The sequence below is a fragment of the Rutidosis leptorrhynchoides genome, chromosome 2 (genome assembly GCF_046630445.1).
Source record: "Rutidosis leptorrhynchoides isolate AG116_Rl617_1_P2 chromosome 2, CSIRO_AGI_Rlap_v1, whole genome shotgun sequence".
NCBI lineage: Eukaryota > Viridiplantae > Streptophyta > Magnoliopsida > Asterales > Asteraceae > Rutidosis > Rutidosis leptorrhynchoides.
In genome coordinates, this window is record NC_092334.1 from 552,367,683 (window position 1) to 552,374,540 (window position 6,858).

Genomic DNA, 6,858 nt, shown 5'->3' on the forward strand with positions numbered 1-6,858 from the left:
TGGAATTCGATGGAACCGAGGGCCCAATCGGATTGAAACGGTGGACCAAAAAGGTTGAATTGGTGTTTTCCATAAGTAAATGTACTGAAGAAGACAAAGTAAAGTACGCTACGCATACCTTCACAGGTATTGCGTTAACATGGTGGAACACCTATCTCGAGCAGGTGGGACAAGATGCTGCTAACGCACTACCGTGGTCAGCATTCAAGCACTTGATGAACGAGAAGTATCGTCCCAGAAATGAGGTCAATAAGCTTAAGGTAGAGCTTAGAGGATTACGAACGCAAGATTTCGACATCACCACGTACAAATGACGATTCACAGAGTTGAGCCTATTGTGTCCAAGAGCGTTCGAAGATGAAGAGGAGAAGATTGACGCATTTGTAAAAGGGTTACCAGAAAGGATTCAAGAAGATGTGAGTTCACACGAGCCCGCCTCTATACAAAAGGCAAGTCGAATGGCTCACAAACTCATAAATCAGATTGAGGGAAGGATTAAAGAACAGGCGGTCGAAGAGGCCAACATGAAATAAGTCAAGAGAAAGTGGGAGGAAAATAGTGACAAGAGTTACCCATACAACAACAACAACAATCACAACCACAATCGCAACAACTATCCCAACAACCACAACATCAATCGCAACAACAACAATCACAATCCCAACAACAACTACAACAAGCGTCCCAACAACAATAACTTCACCAAACGTCCCAACAACAATAACAACCACATCAATCCCAATAGCAATCTCAATAACAACAATGACAACAACAATCAGAAAATTCCATGCTATAGGTGTGAAGGATATCATCCGGGTAAATTTTGTGAAGTAGTATGTACCAAATGTAATAGGAAGGGTTATGCTGCAATGAAGTGTGAAGCATTCGGACCAGTGACTAAAAGAACAAATACTGCCCACATTATTTGTTTCGAATGCGGAAAGAAGGGCCACTACAAAACAACGTGCCCAAACTAGGGAAATAATAATGGGCAAAGTCGTGGGAGAGTTTTTAACATCAATGCGGAAGAAGCGCAGGAAGACTCGGAGCTTGTTACGGGTACGTTTCTTATTGATGAAAAACCTGCTTATGTTTTATTTGATTCGGGTGCGGATAGAAGCTATATGAGTAGAGATTTTTGTGCTAAATTAAGTGGTCCATTGACGTCTATGAATAATAAATTTTTACTTGAATTAGAAAACGGTAAATTAATTTCGGCAGATAAAATATGTCGGAATCGAGAAATTAAACTGGTTAGCGAAACGTTTAAGATTGATTTGATACCAGTAGAGTTAGGGAGTTTTGATGTGATAATTGGCATGGACTGGTTGAAAAAGGAGAGAGCATAGATCGTATGTTACAAAAATGCAATTCGCATTGTACGAGAAGAAGGAAAACCCTTAATGGTGTACGGAGAAAAGAGCAACGCAAAGCTAAATCTTATTAGTAATTTGAAGGCTCAAAAGCTAATAAGAAAAGGTTGTTATGCTGTTTGAGCACATGTCGAGAAAGTACAAACCGAAGAAAAGAACATCAATGATGTTCCCGTCGTAAAAGAATTTCCCGGTGTATTTCCGAAAGAATTACCGGGACTACCTCCACACCGATCCATTGAATTTCAAATAGATCTTGTACCAGGAGCTGCACCAATAGCTCGTGCTCCATACAGACTCGCACTCAGCGAAATGAAGGAACTCCAAAGCCAACTACAAGAACTTTTAGAACGTGGTTTCATACGACCAAGTACATCACCATGGGAAGCTCCTGTTTTGTTTATCAAAAAGAAGGATGGTACATTCAGGTTGTGTATCGACTACCGAGAGTTGAACAAACTTACCATCAAGAACCGTTATCCACTACCGAGAATCGACGACTTATTTGATCAACTACAAGGCTCGTCAGTTTATTCAAAGATCGATTTACGTTTCGGGTATCATCAAATGCGGGTGAAGGAGGATGATATTCCGAAGACTACTTTCAGGACGCGTTACGGTCATTACGAGTTTATGGTTATGCCGTTTGGGTTGACTAACGCACCAGCTGTGTTCATGGACCTCATGAACCGAGTGTGTGGACCATACCTTGACAAGTTTGTCATTGTTTTCATCGATGACATACTTATTTACTCAAAGAATGATCAAGAGCACGAAGAACATTTGAGAAAAGTGCTAGAGTTGTTGAGGAAAGAAAAATTGTACGCTAAGTTTTCAAAGTGTGCATTTTGGTTGGAAGAAGTTCAATTCCTCGATCACATAGTGAACAAAGAAGGTATTCAAGTGGATCCGGCAAAGATTGAAACCGTTGAAAAGTGGGAAACCCCGAAAACTCTTAAGCATATACGCCAATTTTTAGGACTGGCTGGTTACTACAGAAAGTTCATCCAAGATTTTTCCAAAATAGCAAAACCCTTGACTGCATTAACGCATAAAGGGAAGAAATTTGAATGGAAGGATGAGCAGGAGAAAGTGTTTCAATTGTTGAAGAAAAAGTTAACTACGGCACCTATATTGTCATTACCTGAAGGGAATGATGATTTTGTGATATATTGTGACGCCTCAAAGCAAGGTCTCGGTTGTGTATTAATGCAACGAACGAAGGTAATTGCTTATGCGTCTAGACAATTGAAGATTCACGAGCAGAATTATACGACGCATGATTTGGAATTGGGTGCGGTTGTTTTTGCATTAAAGACTTGGAGGCACTACTTTTATGGGGTCAAAGGTATTATATATACCGATCACAAAAGTCTCCAACACATATTTAATCAGAAACAACTAAACATGAGACAGCGTAGGTGGATTGAGTTATTAAATGATTACGATTTCGAGATTCGTTACCACCCGGGGAAGGCAAATGTGGTAGCTGATGCCTTGAACAGAAAGGACAGAGAACCCATTCGAGTAAAAGCTAAGAATATAATGATTCACAATAACCTTACTACTCAAATAAAGGAGGCGCAACAAGGAGTTTTAAAAGAAGGAAATTTAAAGGATGAAATACCCAAAGGATCGAAGAAGCATCTTAATATACGAGAAGACGGAACCCGGTATAGGGCTAAAAGGATTTGGGTACCAAAATTTAGAGATATGAGAGAAATGGTACTTAGAGAAGCTCATAAAACCAGATACTCAATGCATCTTAGAACGGGGAAGATATACAAGGATCTCAAGAAACATTTTTGGTAGCCGGGTATGAAAGCCGATGTTGCTAAATACGTAGGAGAATGTTTGACGTGTTCTAAGGTCAAAGCTGAGCATCAGAAACCATCAGGTCTACTTCAACAACTCGAAATCCCAGAATGGAAATGGGAAAACATTACCATGGATTTCATCACTAAATTGCCAAGGACTGTAAGTGGTTTTGATACTATTTGGGTAATAGTTGATCGTCTTACCAAATCAGCACACTTTCTGCCAATGAGAGAAGATGATAAAATGGAGAAGTAGGCACGATTATACTTGAAGGAAGTTGTCTCCAGGCATGGAATACCAGTCTCTATTATCTCAGATAGGGATGGCAGATTTGTTTCAAGATTTTGGCAGACATTGCAACAAGCATTGGGGACTCGTCTAGACATGAGTACTGCTTATCATCCACAAACTGATGGGCAAAGTGAAAGGACAATACAGACCCTTGAAGACATGCTACGAGCATGTGTTATCGATTTCGGAAACAGTTGGGATCGACACCTACCGTTAGCAGAATTTTCCTACAACAACAGTTACCATTCGAGTATTGAGATGGCATCGTTTGAAGCACTTTATGGTAGAAAGTGCAGGTCTCTGATTTGTTGGAGTGAAGTGGGGGATAGACAAATTATGGGTCCAAAGATAATTCAAGAAACTACCGAGAAGATCATCCAAATTCAACAACGATTGAAAACTGCCCAAAGTCGACAAAAGAGCTATGCGGACATTAAAAGAAAATATATAGAATTTGAGATTGGAGAGATGGTCATGCTTAAGGTTTCACCTTGGAAAGGCGTTGTTCGATTTGGTAAACGGGGGAAACTAAATTCAAGGTAGATTGGACCATTCAAGATTATAGATCGTGTCGGACCAGTAGCTTACCGACTTGACTTACCGCAACAACTCACTGGGGTACATAATACTTTTCATGTCTCGAATTTGAAGAAATGTTTTGCTAAAGAAGATCTCACCATTCCATTAGACGAGATTACAATTAACGATAAACTGCAATTCATTGAAGAACCCGTCGAAATAATGGATCGTGAGGTTAAAAGACTTAAGCAAAACAAGATACCAATTGTTAAGGTTCGATGAAATGCTCGTAGAGAACCCGATTTCACCTGGGAATGAGAAGATCAGATGAAGAAGAAATACCCGCACCTATTTCCGGAAGATACGTCAACACCTCCAACTTCTTAAAATTTCGGGACGAAATTCATTTAACGGGTAGGTACTGTCGTGACCCGAACTTTTCCATGATTATATATTAATTGAAAATTATATTTGCATGATTAAATTTTTCCAACATGTTAAGTAATCAAACTTGTTAAGACTTGATTATTTGAAATGAGTTTCATGTAGACAATTGAACACCCAAGTTGACCGGCGATTCACGAACGTTAAAACTTGTAAAAACTATATGATGACATACATATGGATATATATATAGTTATCATGATATTATCATAAGTATGTACCTCATTAAGTATTTTAACAATGAGTTATATACATAAAAATGAGACTATTGAATTAAGAAACCTGAAAACGGTATATATATCGATTATCGTTATAACAACGTCTTACTAATTACATATGAATCATTTTAAGATACTGATACGCTATATATAAACATGTTAAATGATAAGTAAACATATCATTAAGTATAATAACAATGAACTACATATGTAAAAACAAGACTACTAACTTAAGGATTTCGAAACGAGACATATATGTAACGATTATCGTTGTAATGACATTTAACTGTATATATATCATATTAAGATATATTAATACATCATTATATCATTATAATGTAATAATTTAACATCTCATTAGATATAATAAACAATGTGTTAACAACATTTAACAAGATCGTTAAGTTAAAGGTTTCAAAACAACATTTACATGTAACGACTAATGATGACTTAACGACTCAGTTAAAATGTATATACATGTAGTGTATTTAGATGTATTAGTACACTTTTGAAAGACTTCAAGACACATATCAAAGTACTTCTACTTAACAAAAATTCTTACGATTACATCCTCATTCATTTTCATCAACAATTCTACTCGTATGCACTCGTATTTGTACTTGTACAATACACAGCTTCTAAATGTATTTACTATTGGTATATACACTCCATTGATCAGCTCTTAGCAGCCCATGTGAGTTATCTAACCATGTGGAAACCATCATTTAACATCTAGCATGACTTATGAGCAAGGAAACAAAAACAAGAACTCCTTTTAACCCCACTCACCTTCACCACTCACCACCTACTCCATTTCACTTCCAATTTTCTTCCCAATTCTCTCTCAAAACACACACACTCTTCCATGAATGTCTAAGTTACTATTTTTCCAGAAAAAATCATCAAATACAAGCTTTGGTTATTACCTATAATCATCATAAAAACAATTACTCAAGAACACATCAAGAACACTTCCAAGTTTACAAGTTTACTTCCAAGTTTCCTAATCCATTCCAAGCAATCATCTAAGATCAAGAAACCTTTGTTATTTATAGTAGGTTATCTTTCTAAATCAAGGTAATATTCATATTCAAGCTTTAATTCAATTTCTATAACTATAACTATCTTAATTCGAGTAATAATCTTACTTGAACTTGTTTTTGTGTCATGATTCTATTTCAAGAACTTCCAAGCCATCAAAGATCCTTTGAAGCTCAAGTTATTTTTTTATCATTTCCAGTAGGTTTACCTACTAAACTTGAGGTAGTAATGATGTTCATAACATCATTCGATTCATATATATAAAACTACCTTATTCGAAGGTTTAAACTTGTAATCACTAGAACATAGTTTAGTTAATTCTAAACTTGTTCGCAAACAAAAGTTAATCCTTCTAACTTGACATTTAAAATCAACTAAACACATGGTCTATATCTATATGATATGCTAACTTAATGATTTAAAACCTGAAAACACGAAAAACACCGTAAAACCGGATATACGCCGTCGTAGTAACACCGCGGGCTGTTTTGGGTTTGTTAATTAAAAACTATGATAAACATTGATTTAAAAGTTGTTCTTCTGGGAAAATGATTTTTCTTATGAACATGAAACTATATCCAAAAATTATGGTTAAACTCAAAGTGGAAGTATGTTTTCCAAAATGGTCATCTAGACGTCGTTCTTTCGACTGAAATGACTACCTTTACAAAAATGACTTGTAACCTGTATTTCCGACTATAAACTTATACTTTTTCTGTTTAGATTCATAAACTTAAGTTCAATATGAAACCATAGCAACTTGAATCACTCAAAACGGATTTAAAACGAAGAAGTTATGGGTAAAACAAGATTGGATATTTTTGCTTGTTGTAACTACGTGAAAATTGGTAACAAATCTATATTAATCATATCCTAGCTAACTCATATAGTATTATACATGTATTCTAATATATTATGTAATCTTGGGATACCATAGACACGTATGCAAATGTTTTGACATATCATATCGACCCATGTATATATATTATTTGGAACAACCATAGACACTCTATATGCAGTAATGTTAGAGTTAGCTATACAGGGTTGAGGTTGATTCCAAAAATATATATACTTTGAGTTGTGATCTAGCCTGAGACGTGTATACACTGGGTCGTGAATTGATTCAAGATAATATATATATCGATTTATTTCTG